This window comes from Rhinolophus ferrumequinum, chromosome 2, assembly GCF_004115265.2.
Source record: "Rhinolophus ferrumequinum isolate MPI-CBG mRhiFer1 chromosome 2, mRhiFer1_v1.p, whole genome shotgun sequence".
In the NCBI taxonomy this organism is placed as follows: domain Eukaryota; kingdom Metazoa; phylum Chordata; class Mammalia; order Chiroptera; family Rhinolophidae; genus Rhinolophus; species Rhinolophus ferrumequinum.
This window is the reverse complement of record NC_046285.1, coordinates 94,944,941-94,967,034: the sequence shown is the minus strand read 5'-3', so window position 1 is coordinate 94,967,034 and position 22,094 is coordinate 94,944,941. Positions and strand designations below refer to the sequence as shown.

Sequence of the window (22,094 nt, the reverse complement as noted above, 5' to 3'; positions counted from 1 at the left end):
TACGTACTTGACTCGTTTGTCCCCTTTATAACAATAAATGGCACCTCCATATAATAATTTAAATAATAAATTTTTGGAAGTTAGTCTAACAGGAATGTTTCTCATTCTTCCTTTTATAGGAAGGATACTTAACAGTTCATATTCTTAATGGACTTATTTTGCTTTTACTTTTTATTGCTCTTTATAACATCACAAATCACCTCTATATCATGCATTTACACAAAATATTAAAGAGTGAAATATACACTCCCTTGGAGTGTGAAAAAGAACTTCTTTCACCCTTAGAGAACATTGTAATATTCAACTTTAATAGCCTTTCCCCAGAGTAAAGGAAAACCTTTTATTTCTCACTATAAAAGAAAGAATGTGTATATGTCAAGATTTCTTTAATAACTGGGACCTGTTTTCACTGTCGTTATATGAACCAGGGTCAAAGGTTCATGAGGTTTAATAATAGCACACCACATTCTCTCCCAGGGACTGAAACCCTGAAAAGGTATCCTGAGAGGAAAATCCACTTTTTATTTTTAAGGTAGTTTTGAAAATATCTTATTTTCCCCATCAATCAGAGCTAATATGGAAATTTATATTGATTTTAATTTACACTATGTGACATAAATTCTACTCCAAGGAAGAATATCATATTTTATTTTATTTTCCTTTTGAAAACTAATGCATACATCCCAAAGTATACCTATTACCCACAGCAACCATGGAAAATCTTGGAGAATCAGGGATTAAAATTGAGACAAACACTGATGCAAAGGGAGAAGAGCAAACATGGCAGCTTGCTGCAACGTGGTGGTGGCTCTGCTGCTCATTTCTGGGGTTCCCTCTGCCTCTGCCCAAAGAAAGAGGGAGATGGTGTTATCTGAAAAGGTTAGTCAACTAATAGAATTGACCAACAAAAGACCTGTAATTAGAAAGAATTAATACAAGTTCCATCGCTTTGTTAAAGCATCAACCCCCCACTCCCCCACCCCCGCGCCTGAAACTTCTCCGTTATTGTCATGTTCCTGGCTCTCGAACTTCATAGACAATGTGTTGTGTGCAATCGAGCTGAAGAATTCCGCATCCTGGCAAACTCCTGGTGATACTCCAGTGCATTTACCAAAAGATGTGTTTTGCTATGGTGTATTTTGATGAAGGCTCTGATGTATTTCAGATGCTGAACATGTTCAGCTGCAACTTTCATCAACTTTCCTGCCAAAGGGAAATCCAAACGGGGTGATACATATGAGTTACAGGTGAGTAGTTTTTCAGCTGAGCATGTTGCCCGGTGGATTGCTGACAGACTGATGTCAATATTAGAGTAATCAGACCCCCAAATGTACTGGTCCTTTAGGTTGGGATTGCTTCCGGCTGTTATTGGTGGACTTCGTGTATCTCTAAGAAGCAATGTAGAATTTCTCTTTGAGAAACTGAATGGGCTTTTGCAGCTTTGTGTTTTGTGCATGCTATGACATCTGGTCAAATGTGGAATCATCTGAGGGGCCACCATTTGCTCATAAGAATCCCCACATAGGACATTTGAATTATATCTATGGAAGCAGCCAAGCCCAGGTTTAGCTGAAAACACACATTGTTCTTCTGTTTAATAGGGTTACCTTAGGAATGGTGCTTTATGCAAAGCTGCTACATCTGACATGGGTATTGGAAAGTGAAAGATAATGTGTATAGCTGGTATTAGACTCATATTCTTCAGTTGTATGCTCTCTGTTTTCAGATCTATTAATAAATATCATAGATATCCATATAGCTTTCTGATGAGGTAAAAGGAATCCTGTAATATGCAAACACTGGAATCGTGGAAATTGAAAAATGAAAATGCTGTGTGTGAAAAAAAAAATGAAGTTTGTGTATTTCATATTAACTCTTTTTCTTTCAAATGATTTAAATATTTAATCATTTAACCAAAAAAAGGTGTGTCATGCCTTAACAGCAATTTTCAAAATCTTGAAGTATTTGATATAATTTTCCTCTTTACCTTTCCTCCCTAATGAACTTTATGGAACATTTAATTTAGTAGCATTAAACATATTATAAAAAATTTAAAGCTACTACTTCCTTGTAATTAGGAGAAGATTCAAAACTGCTTTCTTTAGTTTATGTAGGGACGGAGTCCCAGAGAGCAGTTTCCAGGCTGTTGACCTCACGTGGAAAGGTGCCGGCTCGGGCAGTAGATAGCCATCAGATGTGATCAGATGGCCACCAGCTGTAACCAGTTGCCACTAACCACTAAATAACTGCCATGGCTACGCTAGCAAGCACAAATTGTGGCTAGCAAGTGCGGTTAGCAAGCAGATTGTGGATTATGGATCCTGTTGACCCTACTCCCTGTGTCTCCCTGGGCTGCCAGTGAGACTGGGATGCAGGAAGACCCCTCGTTGGGCTGCTGGCGGATGTTTGTTTTTGTGTCTCGACCAGCCGCCATTGAGAATATAGTGGTATGACTCCCCTATCTATGGCTTCGTTGTTGTTTCTTTTTGGCCTCACCATATCGTGCATTCTTGTGTAGGGAGCAGGAGCTGAGCTCTGCATTACAGTTTATCTTATCCAAAAGGGGGGGGGGTGCACAAAGTCCTGACCAGCTGTTCCTGCATTGGCCTGTTACAGATAACTGCCTCAGGAATCCATTCCTAGCTTTTCCCCATTTGGCATGTTTGTGTATACTTTCATATCTTTCCTTTTGGGCAGAGAAATCATATGTGATCCTCTGAAAACGGAACACCATTCTTGGAGTACATATGTAGCTTCTAGAAAAGAAGACTAGCCAATCCTCCTCTGTCTCCATCTTTCCTACTGAAATACAGTGCTAGCTATGATTCTTGGTGGCTGTAGATGTTAAAAAGTATCTCTAAATATAGGATTATGATTTCTGCATGAGTGTGGTGGTAACTATACTGTATTTGGAACTATTTCAGGTTCATTGTGTCTCCCTAGTTTTCTTTCATTTAAGGGCCACTCTATAACGAAAAGGTAGGTTAGTTAGTGCTAAAATCATTGTTAACTTCAAAATGATCTAAAATGTTTCTGCAAATTAGAGATTGTTGCATATTTCATTTGTACCTAAGCGAATTAAAAAAGGCTCATCTGGTTAAATTGGTTTCTGTATTATAGTTACAACATATTTTAATAACCTTGTGTTTAGGAGAAGGACTCCCCCTAGCTTGGGAAAAGAAAACCATTAAAAATTGAGCCTAGGAATGTTTCTTGAAAGCTGCTCTGTTTTTGCTATCATTTTAGCCTCCATTCTCTCACTTTAAGTGGAGAAACAAAGTAAATATTTTAATAGGTTTTGAGTCTTGTCTTTTTTTTTGTCAGTGGAAATGACTATATGTGCTAACCAAATTTCTGTGAAGAATGAAAGTTGATGGTTATCATTAGATCTAGTTATAACCTCCCCCGTAGCTATGAAGAGTACCCTGAAATACAACTACTATGGACGTATGAGAATTGTGATTGTGACAAAAAGTTAAAGAAATCTTAGAAGTATTGAGTTAAAATAATACTGTGACTGACAGCCAATATTTGCCATCTAATAACTCTTCCATGTGATATGGAAATCATATAATAGAGGTTTGCAGAAAGAGATGGATGTAATTTCTAAGAAGAAATGTTTTACGTGAGTGTTTTGTTTTTCTTTTTCTTTTGTTAGTAGATTGGTGGGTGTGGGGATATAGTTGACCTTTTACTCTTTAGTGAAACAACTTTTTTGTGAATTACTCCTCTGTAAATTGTATGATTCTGGATTTCTAATTTGCTGTTCTCGTACTTGTCGCAGGCCAAATAAATTCATGCTGGGATTCTTATGAGACTTGTATGAAGATACCCTGATTTGTACACTGATCAGGGGAATACTATTGCCATGTAGTCTGTACACCTCCAGATAATTTTCCATGAGCATTGAAAGAATGAGTTTTTGCATTTGTTTTGTCTCCTTAAGAGCACATTATTCTTCTGTAAGGAGAAAGGTTACATTCGAGCTAATCCATAGAAAGCAGATTTACTGACTTAGAAAAGGACGACCTTTGTGGAAATTTTGAAATTAGCTTTCATCTGAAATGCCTTTAAATAGACTCTTAATTTGCTCTTCTAGTAATAGTTGAAATATTTTTTGTTATACATTTTTAAAATACTATTCAAAATGATACATTGTAGTGGTAAAGATAACCAAATGCCTGGCTTGTTGCTTTTTGACCATATCAATAAACTTTTATAATAAAAACAAACAAAACAACTATTGCAAGAATTAAAGGAACAAAAATTGAAATAATATTTAAATTATTTGCTAATTGAACATTAAATTTCTCTCAAACTTATTTATATGAATTAACTTCAGTTAAATCTTTCCAACTTTTAAGAGTTATCAAAGTTCTAAAAACTAACCTGATGGTCTTGGTCAGCATAAGAAAAGTACGAGAGACAATTAAGTAGCTGACCATGGTTAGAGCTAGGGAGAACTAACAGTTGACATATTGACTAAGATGATGCTCCATAAAGGTAGTTAGCAAAACACAGCCTAAAGTGTTAACTCTATGAAAGTAGTTAATTGTCTAATTGATATAGTTGACTAATGTGTTTTACAAATTTTTGCTTGGAAATGTCAAATAACTAGCTCTGGATATGCATGTTCCAAAAGGCCCAAGTTCTGGAGGGATGGGATGTCCTTAGTTAAAAATCATGTGAGATTCACTTAATAAGAACTCTACCCTTAACTACTAATATGCTTAGTGTACGGCCCTGGTTATCTCCACACAAGTTTAGGACTAGAATTAGCAAATATCACAGTGACAATGCAGATATGGTAGGAGTGAAGCTATCTGAGGAGGTCCTGGACAGACTTTCTTCCTGTCTCCTCCAGTTTGGGGCTATATTCTTAAACAAGGCGATGACTGGTTAGGGGGAAACCATTTTTCTCTCTTTGTCGTTAAAGAAATTTAGGGTGTCAAAAGCTTTTCAGTTCGAGATTCAGTGAATTTCAAAAGCACATTGAATAGCTATTTGTCACTCCCGCTCATCCACACCCTAGATTTTTTTTCCCCTCATGTGGCTGTCATCAGCTTTCAGCTTTTCTAACAATTTATATGACAGGACACCATGTTGGGCCTCACTTGGCAATCCCTCAAGTTAAACAAATTCTTAAGATTTTTTTGTAAAACCTATTTTCTGTTATTTCAGACTCTGGTTTTAAAGTGATAATTTTATAATAATATTACTTATATTACTATAGTATGTATCTTATCACATATAATGGATGATCATATGTACTATATAATATATAATAAAATAATAATTGCTACCATTTATTGAACACACGTGTATATATGCGTATATATGAAGTGTGACAATTAAGTTCGCGAACTCATCCTAGAAAAAGTGCTGCCTCATTGCTGAATATCACTGCAGTCACCTTTGAAGTACTCCCCTTGGGAAGCTAAGCATCCACACCAGCGCCTAGTCTACCCTTCAAAGTAATTTTGGAACTTTTTCTGGAACGGCCATCAGAGCTGTTGTCTTATGACCCTTGATGTCCTGAATGTCATCCAAATGTCTTTCAATATTTCCTTTATCTTTGGGTAAAGAAAGAAATCATTGGGGGCAGATCAGGTGAGTAGGGAGGGTGTTCCAATACAGTTATTTGTTTACTGGCTAAAAAGTCCCTCACAGACAGTGTCATGTAGTGCCATGTGAACTGACGCATTGTCGTGATGCAAGAGTCATGAATTGTTGGCGACAAGTGCAGGTCGTCTAGCTTGTTCACATAGCCTTTTCAGCACTTCCAAATAGTAAACTTGGTTAAATGTTTGTCCAGTTGGTACAAATTCATAATGAGTAATCCCTTTGGTATCAAAAACGTTTAGTTAGCAGCATCGTTGCAACAAGTTCACAAACTTAATTGTTAGACCTCGTGTATGTGTGGGGGTATATGTATGCATGCAGGCATATATTAAGATATACCATGTACTCTTAAAACAGGTACATTTTCTTTAATCTTCATAGCAATTATATGAAAAAATTGGTGTCTGGAAGCAGTGCTTCACGCATAAAAGAAGTTTAAAGCTGTGGTGGATGGTATGACGTGATATCCAGTTCTTCCAAAGGACTTCTTCCCCAATTGGGGGGAATGCAGCCAACTGTAAAGCTCTCACTATTAACTCTCTCAAGAAATTGCCCTTAAGGAAAGAACACTATCTGGTCCAAGACCACTTCCCTTTATGGGGCCAGACCCCATGCAATGAGTGGGATGACACTGTAGTGTAATGGCCGAGATCCCCCCTTTCTCCAAATGTAACAACTCCAAAGGGCCATTCCAGTTTGGAGCTCTCTGTGGGGTTGGCTGAGGCTTTTGTTCTTTCCTCTGTCCAATCTTGTTTCCTTTCCTTCCCACTCTGGTAGAGATCCAGAGAGCATTTCTCAATAAATTTCCTGCAAGCTAATCTCTGACTTCAGAGGCTGCTTCTTGGGAAACCCAAACTGCAACAGTGAGCATATCGCTTATCGTCCACGCTAACAATATTTTGCAAGTGAAAGAATGTGCTAATCAGATGGGATGCAAATACAAGCACAGATCTGAATAGTTTCAAGTGAACTGAGATTTATGGTCACCCTAGGTTTGAGGTTATATATATATATGAAACCAGCGTTTCAATACCACTTTACTGGTTGTGGAATATTAGGTTGATTATTAACCTCAGTAAATATCACTCTCTTCATGTGTAAAGCCAAAATAATATACCTGCTTTATTGGAGAATTAGAAGATTTAATTAAGATAATGTGTATAAAACATTGGTAGAATATTTGGGAGTTAATACCTGATAGCTCTTATCACCATTATATTTAATTTACAGATGAAGATGTGAAGCTCAGAGAGATTAGAGAAATTCCAATGTCAGGCACTGTATTAATGTCAGGATTCGAATACAATTTTCACACTCCCAAACCCATCCTGATAACAAAGTCGCAAGACTATCATTTTTATATACCTTTTCTGGTCATTTTTTAAAAAAAATCATCCTTTAAAACCTAATATAAAGTCCTCAGTTATCTATGTATTAAATACTCTTTTGATCGCAAGTGACAACATAAAATAAAACAACCTCTACACCCCACCCAGAAAAAAAAAAAATGCACAAAAAAACCCACCTCAAACAAAGTTACTCAAAAAAGGAATTTTTCACTCCTATAATGGACAGTCTCAGATGGGGAGTTCTGTGTTCAAGTTTGACTGCTCCCGTGTCCTCAAAAGTTTACGTGAGAATTTAATATCTTTTATTCCATTTTTGGGCTGCTTTTTTCAATGCTGGCTTTTTTTTCAGTCACGCTTTTCCTCCTGTTTGGAAAAATGGCTCCCGGCAACTCCAGGCCAGTGTTGCATATAATTCCAGAGTAGCGCAAAGCAAAGCCCTTTCTTTTCCACCATCTATACTAATCCCTTAAAAGATGTTTTGGTCCTACGTGGCATATATATCAGAGTTTTACACTTTCCCTCTTCTTAAACATTCAAAATTTCTTTCCTTTCATCTCTTAGTGGATGGCTTGATTTTTTCATTTCCCTGAGATAATGAAATCAATCAAAAGAGAATTGCCTGATGCTTCTGCCACCATATCTATTGGCATACCTGCCTCTGAAATCACATCCTATGCTTTGAGAGTGGTTAGTCTGTCAGTGCTCCTACCAAAGGCTGAACCATTTGCCATCCTATTACTATAGAACATTTTCTTGAAAATTATGCTCTCACATTCCCCTGTCCTGAATCAATCCTGTCAGTGTTTGTTTAAAGGAAGGACTAAGACTCAAATACTCTTTTAGTGTAATGAGTGAAAGAAAATCAATGGTTAAATGTGGCCTTAAGGATTGGTTCAGGATATAAAAGCTCCTTTTATAATAAAATTTATTCTATTGAAATGCAACCTTTAAGATATAACTCTCCATATATGCATTTCATTGCTCAAATGTTCTGCCTCTGTTTCTCCAAATAATTGTAACTGACACTGTCCTATTTTCTATTCCCTCACGTCCTCATTTTTCCTAAATTAAGAGTAAACACTAATGGTAATTAAACAAATGGGAGAAATTCAACTCTACGATTGTATTAACTGCTTAATAGGTAAAATCTCCTACTCAAGTCATTTACATTCAACCTACTTTTAAAACTGCTAAACCCAAAAGAAGTTGAATGAATAATTTTTGAGACGATTTTAGGTAAATGAGGTGAGTCCATGCCGTAGTGTTGTCCAGGCAAAGTTGTAGGCCCTTATTTTTACTAGACTCGAGACATACTTGATGTAGAGAAGAGAGGGTGGCTTTAGAAAGTGAATTGAATATTTAAGCTGTTTCTTGAGTACATGTAGTCATGGATAAAACGATTGTGGAGGTGAAGGATGGGTGCACAGGAGGCAATCTGACTTAAACTTTATTATCTCTGAGGATGGAGAAATTATCAGGAAGAAAGTGTTGCTTTTCAAAGAAGAGAAGCTAATATCTCATACCAAACTTTAAAAATGCTATAACATTTGAGAGTTTGTGAAGTTCATTTATATTGGTTATCTCATTCAAAAATGACACAATCTTGTGAGGAGGCAATTGCTTTATTTTCAAATGGTATAGAAAATAAAGCCAAGAAAAATTAAGCAACTTTTCCAACGTCATCCAATCAGTAGGTCAAACCTAGACTATTTGTTAAAAAAAAAATGGTCAACCTGACTCTAGATATATGTGCTCATCATTATAGCATTGCTGCCTATGATGACTAATTTCTAAAGAGGGACCCAAATGTATCCTATGATACAGTATTCATGCTTTTGTGCAGTCTTTACCCACAATGAAATGGGGCTGGCAATGTGTAGAACACAGAATGTGACATGCTTCCTTCTTCCTTGCTCTCTTGGGAGGTGTACTCTATGAGAAACCAGATGCCATTTAAGAAATTCAACTAGTCTGAGACACCAAGCCGTGAGGAAACAAGCTATCCATATGGAGAGGCTACATAAAGAAAGACAGCTCTTCCATTAGCTCCTTCAGAGATCCTGTCTGAGATGTCAGACATGAAATGAAGAAGCTCCCTTAGATGTCCAGGTTAGTTAAACCTTCAGATGACTCTTTCCTCCCACCATCTAAGTGCCAATTTAGGAGGTACCTCAAGCAAGGAATTCTCAGCTGAGATCATTTCATGCACACTGAAATAAACAATTTTTTAAGTTACCAAATTTTGAAGTGATTTACTATGAAACATTAAATAACCAAAATTCTGTCTGTCTCTAAAGTTGGGAAAGGAACAGAAGTAGAGGCCATCTAAGGTAATTAACAGGAAGATGCATTGTAAATTTTTAAAAACGCTACTTAAAATATATATATATATATACTGAAATAGGCAAAGACGCAGAAGTCATGATCCCTGAGTTTGAAACTTTGTCACATTTTCTTACCTTGTGACTCTTGGATAAATTCCACTAAAGTTTTCCAAATCTAATTGTGATTATCAATAAGATTGTGATGATAAAGCATGGCTCAGTTCAGAGTCTCAGGTGAGAAAATTTAGGGTTTAAATGTTTTTGTAAATTGCAAAATCTTATACAGTATTATTATGGGTAAAAACACAGATGCAGGAGAATGTTCTGTGCACAAGAGGAAAAGTATGTTTGAGTTAACAAAATAGAGATTGAGTAAGGTAATAATTCACTATATGCTATTAGCACCATATGTTATATAGCACTATATTCACCATATGCTATTATATATGGGAAATTGTGCTTAGATCTGTGGATCTGATACTGAATAAAACAGATACAGTCATTGCCTACATGGGGCTTATAGTCTAATGCTTATCAAATCAAAAATGTCCATTTAAGCAGCTATCATTGACAAAAAAAGAAATGAGTTTTCTTTCTCTAATTATTTTAGTCATCATGGTAATGCCGATGATGGCATAATGGCATAGTGGTTATAGTAGCAGAGGATTTATATTTTAAAACAGTCATAGCATAATGAGTCATTATTTAATTTCTATGAGAAAATTATAAAATTCTACCATACTGTTTGATTAAGAGGAAGAGGGGAATCAACATCACAATTTTTCTCATATAACAGTTCCTCAGGATGACCCTCATTAAAAACGGGTACAATATGAAATTTGATGTTATCGAAAAATAATGGAACAGACATTCATCTGTCTGTTGATGAATGGATAAAAGGGAGATGACTTCCCTTTTATCCAAAGCACACCAGGAATTAAACGTGGATGAGTTTTCCATGAAAATCTTGGCTTTAAACTCTTGACAGTATCTGAAAGGGAAAAAGAAATTACTAAAATAGGTTTATCAAATAAAAAATATATATACAGAATCCAGTCCACTTTCTAGGTTTAGAATATGCAATTTCAGAAATCATACCCTTGAAAAGACTTGAAGCCCATATGGTGTGATGTAGCCAAAGCAGACAGCATCACTTAAATGTCTTCCAAAACCTGTAGGTTTGAGAGAAAGGAATCCTATTACAGTCCCCCAGAATAATATATGACCACTATACCTCACATATAAAAGGTTAACATCTAAATGTTCTTGTAGATAATTTCATGGGAACTAGACTTCAATAATAAGAGAATCACAGCAGTCAGATAACTCTAACGTATCAGATAGTTTAGAGGAAAGATATGTGTTGAAGGAAAGAAATAAGGATCAGAACTATATCCAATTGTTTACAGCTACATTGTGTTACTTAGGAAATACTATGGCCTTATGGATATTGAAGAGCATTTTCCAAGATTCCAAGTTTAAGACTGAATCTTGATTATAGGTTGGATTTAAATCACATATGTAAAGTTAATCTTATTTTCATGCTATAATTAGTAATTATTAGCAAGTGCTAATGAAAATATATTCCTCTCTGGTGGTATGAAATTCTACTGTAATATGAAAGATAGAGTAATGATACTAGCGAAAATGGTGGAGTGAGAGTATTTGAGCATTTAATATTTTTTTCCTCCATAAGAGCAATGAAAAAACTGGCAAAAATATTCAGAAACTTTAAAAAAAAAAGAAAAACTCTAGAAATTAACAAAATCCTTTCAGAAATCCAGACAGTGTTTATTTTTTAAAAGGCTCAATTTTGTGGTATTTTAACTTGTTCTACTCTCATTCACCTCACTATAGTGCCATGGTAGACTTACAAACAAATAGCCCTCAGTCACTGAACTCTAGCAGCCTGGCAGCCACGAGTCTTATTCTCAGAAAACTGTCATTATTTGACCTGGTAGGGGGCTACCTGGAAGCCCCCTGTTAGGTGACCTTATGTGACCTAACTTGGGGCTTGCCCAGTTAAGCCTTTTCTCCAAGAGAGATGCTGAAAATATTTAGACGTAATTCTTTAACTCCATGGTATTTTGAGGTGGTGGAGAACAGCTAGAAGAAATAATAGGATAGCCATTAGCTTAAAAGAAAAAGTTGTAGAATGAAATGTCCATAGGGGTTTTGAAAACTTCTGATGTGTTACTGCGAATCTGAGAGTCCACATACAGGCAGATGATGGTGTAGATTCCAAGCACAGTTGTCTGTGTTCAGCAAAGATGTGAAAAGGCCTAAACTCTCACTTCTGGCTGACCTGGAGGCTCTGAGAAAGTAGGAAGTGAACACTAAGAGTTTTCAATACCTGGCTGGGTGCTGGAAGTGTGCACAAAATGCACTCAAAGACCTTCAGCAAAGACTGGCAGAATTTTTGGGTCCAAGCATTTAATGAAACCTTTGTGCAATCATTCGCTGACCAAGAAGCTAGCTGAGTAGAGACTTAAATGTCCAAGCAAGATGAAAAATAAAGACTTTAGAGAATTAGTTCAGAAAAGTGACTATATAAACAAACAATCTACAGCAACAAGAGACTGCAAACCAACAAACCCTAGGGAGGGGGAAATATTTGATTTCCAGAGCTGCTTAATCATATTATTTATAGTGTTTTCACATTTTATTATTTACATGCAACAAACACGTATGAAGCATGCAAAGAAATAAAACATTGTCCCTTTTAAATAAGAAAATAAAGCTATCAATAAAAACTATCCATGAGGAAGCTTGGACTTTTGGCTTATTAGACAAAGATTTTAAATCAGCCTACAGATGTTTAAAGAACTAAAATAATCCACACCTAAAATGACTAAAGGAAAATATGAGAATAATATCTCACCAAATAGAGATTATTAGTGAACAGATAAAAATTATGAAAAAGAACCAAATAAAATTATAGTATTAGAAACGATATTAATTTAATAAAAAAAAATTCATTAAAAGAGCTTAACAACAGATTTGGGCAGGCAGGAGAAAGAATTAGCCAAATTAAAGAGAAGCAAATGAAATTATTCAGTCTAAGAAACAGAAGGAAAAGGAATGAAGAGAAATGAACAGAGATGCTTGGGATACCATCAAGTATTCCAACTTATGCATAATGTGAGTCCCAAAAAGAGAAGAGAGAGGGGGGAAGAACTAATGGTTGAAAATTCAAAATTGATGAAAACATTATCTATATATCCAAGAAGCTAAGGAAACTCCATATACGATAAATCCAAAGAGATCTACATGTAGATGTATCAAAATTAAGCTCTCAGAAGCCAAAGACAAAGAGAGACTTGATATCAATGAAAGAGAAATAGTGCATTGTGTAGAAGAGAGACTGCATGTGATTGTTCACTGATTTCTCCTTAGAGAGTGTTGAGGCCAGAAGGCTTTGGGATAACATATTCAAAATTCTCAAAGAATATGACAAACCTGAATGCTGAAAACAACAGACTATGTTTCAAAAATAAAAAAGAAATTAAAATGTTCTCAGACAAGCAAAAACTGATAAAATATGTATCTAGCAAACCTATCCCACAAGAAATAATAAAGGGAGTATTTCACCCTGAGATAAAATTGCATCAGACACTATCTGGAATCCATATGAAGACATAGAGAACAATGGTAACAGTAAGGATGTAGGAAAAGATAAATGCAGTATAAATGTACTTTTTGTTTGTAACTTTTCTCCAAAAGATTCAATAAACAACTGCATAAAGCAACAATTATAAATATGTATTGATGGACATTCAATGAATAAAGATATAATTTGTATGGCAATGAAACCCAGAAGAGGGAGGAGGGAATAGTGCTATATGAAGGAACATTTTTTCATACTATTAAAATTCAATTGGTAGCATTCTAACTAAAATGATATAAATTAAGATGCTAATTATAACCTCTAGAAGAAATATTAAGAAAATAACTGAAAAAATATAGTAAAAAAATGACAAGTGGATTAAAATGGTACATGAAAATACATGTATTTAACACAAGAAAAGACAGTCATAGAGAAGTGAAAAAAGCATAAAACATAAAAAAACAGCTAACAAAATGGCAGACATAAATCCTGCATTATCGGTAAGTACAAGTAATGTAAATGGGTTTTTAAAACCCATTAAAAGCAGAGATTTGCAGAATGTATTTTTTTATAAACGTGATCTAACTATATAATTATACAACAGACATACTTTAGATTCAAAGAAACAACTGGTGTAAATGTAAATGTCTGAAAAAGATGTACTATTTAAACAATAACCAAAAGATAGCTAGAGTGGCTGTACTAATAATAGACAAAATAAACTTCAACACATAAATCATTATTAGAGACAAATCAGGTTATTTTACAATAAGAAAAGTATTAATCCATCAAGAACTACAACAATAAATATATCTGTACCTCCTAAAAGAGTCTCAAAACACAGTAAGCAAAAATTTTCAGACTTGAGGGAAGAAATAAATAATTCAGCAATAATAGATAGTTGGCTATCTCACTTTAAGTAATGGAGAGAAAACCTAGACCAAAGATCAATAAGCAAATAGAAAACATGAACAACTTTATAAAGCAACTAGAACTATTAGGTATATGTAGTAAATACCCTCCAAAACCTGTAGAATACATATTCTTTTCAGGCACACCTGGAACATTCTCAAAGATGACCGTATATTAGGTCATCACTCAATAAATGTAAAAAGATTGAAATCATGCAAAGTATGTTCTTCAACCACAATGGAAGGAAATAAATTAAAAATAGAAGAAAATTTGGGAAATTTTAAATATGTGTAAATTAAGTAACACACTACTAAATAAGCAATGGGTCAAACAATAGATTCAAAAGGAAATTAGAAAATATTTTAATTAAATGTAAATAAAAGTATAGCATGCTAAAATTTGTGGGAGGTAGTGAAAATAGGGTTAGAGGAACATTTATATTTGTAAATATCTATATTAAAAAGAAGAAACTCTCAAATCAATAACCTGCTTTTCTATCTTAATATACTAGGAAAATAAGAACAACTTAAACCCAAAGCAAAGGGAAGGAAGGAAATAGTAAAATTAGAGTGGAATTAAATAAAATAGAGAATAGAAAAACCATAGACAAAATTCACCCATCTGAAAGAACAAACAAAATTGATGATCCTTTAGCTAATATGGCCAAGATAGAAAGAGAAAAGACTCAAATTACTAAAATTAGAATGAAAAGAGGAACATCACTACTGAAATCACAGAAATAAAAACTAGAAGAGAGTACTGCAAGCATTTTTATGACAACTTAGATAAAATAAAAATTTATTTAGGGAATTTCATATTCCTAAAAAAAGAATGCCTGTGAGAACGTACAACGATGAAACTGCTTTAACAAAATGGCTTGAAAGTTTCAAATAAAATTAAACATAGAGTTACTATATGGCCTAGCAAATCCACTCCTATCTATATACTGAAGAGAATTCACATTTGTTCCATTTGTTCACACAAATGTTTGTACATTGTTTCCAGTAGTATTATTCACAATTGCCAACATGTGAAAACTCAATGGTCATCAACTGATGAATAAATAAAATATATAAAATAGTATATAAATATCCGTACAATGGAACATTGTTTGGTAATAAAAAGGAATAAGTATTAATACATGGTATGACATGAGCCATGAAAATATGCCGTGTGAAAGAAGCCAGGCACAGCGGCCACATACTGCATCATCCAATTATATGAAATCCAAAAGAGACAAATTCGCAGAAAGTAGCTTAGTAGTTTTGAGAGGCAAAGGGAAAGGTGAATGGTAAGTGACTGCTGGTGACTACTGGGTTTTTTGGGGGGTGATGGAAATGTCCTGGAGTTCGAAAGCAGTGATGACTGTACAACCTTGTGAATATACCAAAGATACTGAATTGTACACTATCAAAGTGTGACCTTCAAGGTATGTGAATTATATCTCAATAAAAATAAAGGAAAAAAGAAAGACAGAGGTGGTGTACTCAGTCTGTAATAAGGTGCCACTTAAGCAGGCATAAGTCAATATAATGAAAACTCTTTCTTCTGGTTTAGCAAATGTTATCAGTTTAGATCCAGGTGGGAGAGAAAAGGGAACAAATAGTTATTGAATGCTTAATCATAAATAAGGAAACAGTAATAACTGGGATTGACCTGGGAGAACCTTTCATATGTCTGCTGACAAGTTGCATGCATGGTTCACCCAAATTCTGCGAGGCCATGGTCTTGAACATACATATAATTTTTTTTCATACAAAGGACAGATAATGAAGATATTGCTAAAGCCACGTTGTTCCAGGTTGAGACACAATTTGGGAATGGTCGTTGGTCATCGGACTCCAAGCACAAAGCCATGCAGTAATAGGCCATCCTCTGCAATTCATCCAGCAAGAAGTTACACATGACTGTTTTTGTATGCGAGGCTTAAAAAGAGAAAATTCACAATAGCAAGGCTTAGATAGAAAGGAAGATGTTCATCTAGATCGTGCTAAAATCTGACACACAAGCTTAATGAAACCATAAATAAATAAATGAATACCCCCACTACCTCGGAAAAAAAGTCAGAAGTTCTTTGTACTATATTCCTAATTAGAGAATATAACAGTTGATAGGTATTTAGTCTCATAGTATGAGTAAAAATTTTCTTAATGGCTGAATACAAAATTACCTTTAAGGAAGAGGGTGACAGTTTTCCTAGGATGCAAGTGAAGGGCACAGAGGCTGAAAAAGGACCGTGGACCCTTCCTCAGCCCCTCCTCTCCTAGTTCCACGCCAGAGCACACAACTGTCTTGATGCCCTGCCCTTGGCTACACACGAAACACTAACAATTGGGTTAACTGATGATCTTATTTCTTTTTTTTACACATGAAACTGCATAAGAGGACATTCTATGTCTTTTGTGTAGTAAAGTACTTTGACTTTGCAATTAATTTTCAGTGACAGTAGTTACTTTGCTAGATGATAACAAAACAACACCAAAAGTCAGCAAGGTGGATTAACACAGGAAGAGCCATGGCACCAGTGTGGAGGTGCAGACGGTAGGATACAGTCAGCAGACGCACATTCCCATGAAAATTATACCAAAAGGGAACTCTGGGCACCCAGCACAATGAAGGGCTTTGAATAGCTATCACCAACCAAAGAAGATGTTTTGAAAAACAAACAGAAAGAAAGAAAAGGAATTAAATATGTGAACTAGGAGAACTGATATGACACAACATGTTTCTCATGATAATATCGAGGGAATATTTTCCATTTTCTGAGACAAGCATCTAGAATGTTTAAAGATTTGAAATAATGGGGTAGAGTTATAGGACTAAGTAGGCACTAAAACCCTCTCATTAAAATAAAGATCAGCATCTATCCTCAGTCTCCTTCCTGATGATGTTTTTTGGCACTGTGTTTATATCTTAAGGTCAGAAAACTCACTTGGAATTCTCATGACTAAGCTAATTTCAGTGACTTGGTCAAGGAATGCTTTCCAATACTCTTTTACAGCACAGTCTTTGCTACAGAATGGCTCCGAAGGTTTAATATCTTATCCTAATTCAAATCATACAGTCCATAATTTTCTGGTCTCCAAAGAAACCTAGCGGGCAGGCCTGAACAAAATTTGGCCACAAACACTAGTGATCAAAATTTTCACTCAAGCTTTAATAAGAGGCCTGTGGCTACAATGCCATTTGCCAATGGACAGAAGCCCTTATATCAACCTCAGCCATGAATGTGATTTATTTAAAAGAGGAAGAAAAACCACAAAAAAACAGGAAAAGCCATCTGGATAAGTCCACTACCTGTGGTATAGACCTTGACCACTCCAGTAAAGCCACCATCCAGCACCAAAACCCCTGAGTACAGGGAAAAAAATAATGGATTAAATAATACAGGAAATATAGGCAAAGAGAGATAAAACAAAATCGAGTATGCCAGTATCAGAGTTAGTGCTCCTTAGCTATGAAATTTCTTTTTCTTAAGAAGTAGAATATTAGTCTTTCCAATTTGCTTTATCACCAAAGCATGTCAGGAGTAATTAATAATGATAATAATAATAATTAAATGATAGCAAACACTAATAATTAGTAAGCCCAGGAACTATAATTGATATTTTATATAGTAGCTCTTCTGACACTCACAAGTGAAAGCTCAGAAAGGTAAATAAATGGTCTAACCTGTCAGAGCCAGTAAACAATACAGCCTGATAAACACAGATGGTTTGGCTCCTGAATACTCACTCTTAACCATTAAGTTCTGCCATGTCTCCCATAATCCACCTATACAATAGATAGAACTTAACTTTGATATGTTAGATCTATCACCTAAGGGGTTTCTCTGTTTTCTAGTACAGGAATATGCACAGTAGCCTAGTGGTACCAAAACGCTACAGGTTTTAATCCCACATCTTAGCCAATCAACAGCAAGGGATCATGTCAAGCATTCCTGAGTATCTAACAGATGTCAGACAGTGATTTATGTATTTCAACAATTTTAAGTATGAATTTTTCAACGAATGTTAAGTATGAAGAATGGTTAAAAGAGTAGGTGAGCAGCCTACGTGTTTTTTGTTGACACTATATATTTTTGGTTATTTGTTTGCCTTTTTTTTTTCGGTAATTAAGCAACAATTTAATAAGTTCAATAACAGCAGCTCAATTTTAAAATCTCTGTTAATTTTTAGAATGTATTCAATCATTACTTTTTACTCATGTTCTAGGTATTGTTGTAATACCATTCCCTCCTGGACTATGTAATTACGTATTTTAAATTATATATACATTCATGTTCCTCAAATTCAGTTAAAAAACAATGAGATTGAGACTTCTTATTCCTGTTAGGCTTCTCCAATAGATAAATTTCCTAAACTATTACCATTAATATTCCTTGTTTAAGGTTAAGCATGCAATAACTATTTGCTATCCCATAATGCAAAGTAAAATACTGTAATATTAGCAATTTTCATTGTGTACTTGTTTTGTGCCAAGCTCTGCTGTAAGTAAATTACATCTATTAGTTGAATTTACCTCCAATTGACAAATCATGTAGGTTTTATACTAGCATACTTATTTTACATATTAAACCTCTCAAATTTAAATTACCTTAAAAATTCAGCAATATTGTGAAATTCATTGTCTTCTAACCAAAAAAGTATTGTAATTAAATTCAAATTGAATGCTCATTCTTCAAATAATGTCATCATATGACAGTAAAACTTACTCTCTAAAGGTCAGGTTTTAAAAATAAATGAGATCAAGACCAAGTATCACCTAGAAGCTAGTTTCTTGTTTTCTCAGTACTGTGGGCAACTTTTATAACAATGAAAAAAATTGGATTTGCTGAAAATAAAATTTTAATGAAGTGCTATTGAAGTATAATATTCTATAAAATTACATGTTTCACAGTTAGATGACAACTAAATAGATTATGTTGAGAGTAGTGTAATTTTACATTTGATATTTTCCCTTAAATTGTGGTATAGTGATTAATTTTGGTGGTTTCTATAATGTGTAAACTGTATTATACAAACTTTAAGTCTCCATCTTAGCCCAGTGACTTCCTGAAACATGGCTTTACTACAAACCCTTCTTCCTCCTTAGCATTTCAAATGAATACCATGCAAATATCTTCTACTCTGTGATAATCTTCCAAATCTTCTGTTGTTTTCTCAACCTGTTTGTTAACTCTTGGGTCAAGTTTCATGTCTTACATAACTCCTCTCCTTTTGTACCAACTCTATGTTGCTAAGATAATAATAATTCCTTAACAAGAATTTTAGATTCATTGGTCGACTTATTAACTGTATTATTAACAAGAAGACCAAAGCTCATTCACTATTAAAAAGAATACGGATTAAGGGAGTTGAAAAGTTGCCTTCCTCACAAAGTTAAGGAGAGTCTGGGTCCTCATTTTCCTGATATGTAGACTCAACTACACCGCCCATCTCATAAGAAAACTAGCTTCATTTAGGAAACATCTTTTAAATTGCTGAGATCTTAATGTCCACCTTTAAGCATTTACTTAGAATTTATGAAGATTACCCAGGATATTGAATGAAGATTACTAAAGTGATTGTGCCCTACAATTTAGATTTGTGGTTTTAAAACCACAGATGGGTAGAAGTCACCTGGATATTTTTGTTTTATTAAAGTGCAGATTTCCAAGTGTATTGAATCAGAGACTTTGATTCAACAGGTATAGAGCATGTGCTGGAAATCTGCATTTTGAATGAATTCATTATGCACCTTAAATACACTCAGAAGTGGGTTATTTCCCCACGTGAGAAATGTTACTTGAGGTGTTTACAATTTGTGATAAAAAAAATAAAATAATGTGTTTAGATACCTTAAGGTATATGAATAAGACACATGTTCATATCTGTTTTGTCAATCTCTGCTCATTTTTTTTTGCACTTCCTTTTACAACTTGATTGTTTTGTACATTTGCTTATCACTTTCATGAAAGCTTCAGCCATCTTCAAATATCCACATAATATATAACTTTCAAGGAAAAACATGCTCTTCGAATATTCCTGAACTGGATGACTGGAGCCCCACTCGCTCCTTTGTAGTGCTTAATCTGAAACATTTATGACACTTATTCATACAATAATTTATGGAAGATTACCTTATTTCATTTTTTTTATCTCTTCTTCCTTAACTATTTTTCTAGAGAAAGAAAATCACACACGCACATAAATGTAAAGGGTTTCCACATAATAACCCTAAAGTAAGTTTTACTTTAATGCTATACACATAAATAAGAAATGCATAGAGTAGATGTAAGTTAATTTTAAAATTAGGAGGAAATATTACTGAGCAAAATACATGCTTTCTTTGCCAAAGCTTAAACATTTTTTTTCGAACAAATTGAAGACTGCAAAGATTTCAAAATCTTGTTTCTTAACCTAACAAACATTTTCAGGCCACTTATTTTTAAAACTATAGTCACTGAGTTTAGTTTTATGTAGTTAGGATAGGAAGCGGAGGTGGACATCACCAAATTACTTACTAATTTACGATTGTTCAGAGCATTTACATTTGGTTGTCATATATTCCAACGAATAGGGAAGAGAAGTCATACATATTTAAAATAATTATTCAATCTTAAACTGAGTATGTGAAAACAGGAACACTGTAAGACATGGAGAACAAACATTTGACATCTCATTTTTCTATTAAAACTTAATAGGATCAAATCCAAAACAAAAAATAGAGAAAGAAGATAAATATCTTCAGAGAAAGAATTATAGTCCCAAAACATAAACTGTGGAGCAAACTTGCCAAATACTGTGATATCTTAATTAAACTAAGGTGAGATCTGAGTCCTTTCACACGCATAGTCAATCTATGCTCAGAACGATCATTTTGCCAAATATCACTGTCACTATCCTAGAAAATGCATCTCAAAAATCTTTCTCTTAGTATAAGGTCTTATGAAATGGTTTGAACACGGTGAAAAAAAGGAATACACTATAGAGTAACTTAGTGTGGTCTAGCTGTAAAATGGAAAGAATTCAAAGTTGACCAGAATCTAGGCTGATGTTCTTTTTTCATTTCACAGTTACTAGGCTCCAAGCAGAAGGAAACTCACAGAGATGAAGAGAAGTAAAAGGAGGAGGAAAAACATTAACCTGCAAGTGATAATGCACAGATCCTGTAGTCCCAGGAAACTACATCTGAGTCACACCGCTACCTTTGGAAAGGTGTATGCTAATGGGAGGCTCTGGCCCAGTGTTCAGGTAGGAGGAAAGCTAGTGAGACAGTATTCCTTGGCAGAATCCCAGATAAAAGGTGATACAAATTGCTACACTACACCACCCTCCCCAGAGTATCCCTTAGCTAATACCCGGATCTATTTATTCTAGGAGAACAATGAGAAATAAGTCAGTACAAGAGCTATGGATGTATTCTATTCCCAAAACAAGAAAATAAAATTTTCAAAGAACCTCCATACCGTTTTCCGTAACGGCTGTACCAGTTTTCATTCCTATCAATAATGTACAAGGGTTCCCTTTTCTCCTCATCCTTGCCACCATTTGTTATCTTTTGTACTTTTGATTAGGCTTGAAATTTGCTAAGAGAATAGATGTTAAGTATTCTCATCATCACACACACAAAGTAACTATGTGTGGTGATGGCTATATTAATTACCTTTGATAATCATTTCACAATGTATGTCAAAACATCACATTGTAGACTTTAAACACGTACAATTTGTACTTGTCAATTGTATCTCAATACTGCTAGGGAAAAAAGAAAATGTACAACACTAACACGTTGTTCTGCTGTTACGTAGCTTACATTTATCAGGGCAGAATGTCTATTAGCAGAGTAGTAGCACAGCAAACAACTGAATAAAAAAGTGAGTATTTACAGGCATTTTGAAAGAAGAATCTTAGAATAAGAACTCTATGAGGCATGAGTTGGTTAATGTCCTGAGGGCAAGAATATACCATCTTCAGGAATGTATTGTCGTCTGGGCAGAAATTGCCAACTGTACATGCAATTTCACAGTGTCTGGTCTCTGATCAAATGGTAAACTGCAAATTCCAGAGATATAGTTCTCTAGAAAATTAAATAATTCTTTTAAACAATGACTTTGCAAGGTTATGTTACCCAATCTTTGCCTTATTTTCAAGTGTTAAATAATTTTTTATTGTGTGCATTTGAGTTGCCCTTATATTTCAAGTTACACATTTTTGTAATAGTATAATAGATATTCCCCAATGGACACAGGGGGTTATATTTCTTTATTAATTTATTCCTTGCAGTTTATCCCATAGC

General features: G+C 34.7%; 1 pseudogene; it reads left to right on the top strand.

Moving 5' to 3' along the window:
* Window positions 1-780: 780 nt before the first annotated feature.
* Window positions 781-1,775, top strand: LOC117032968 (magnesium transporter protein 1-like; annotated as a pseudogene).
* Window positions 1,776-22,094: the final 20,319 nt, after the last annotated feature.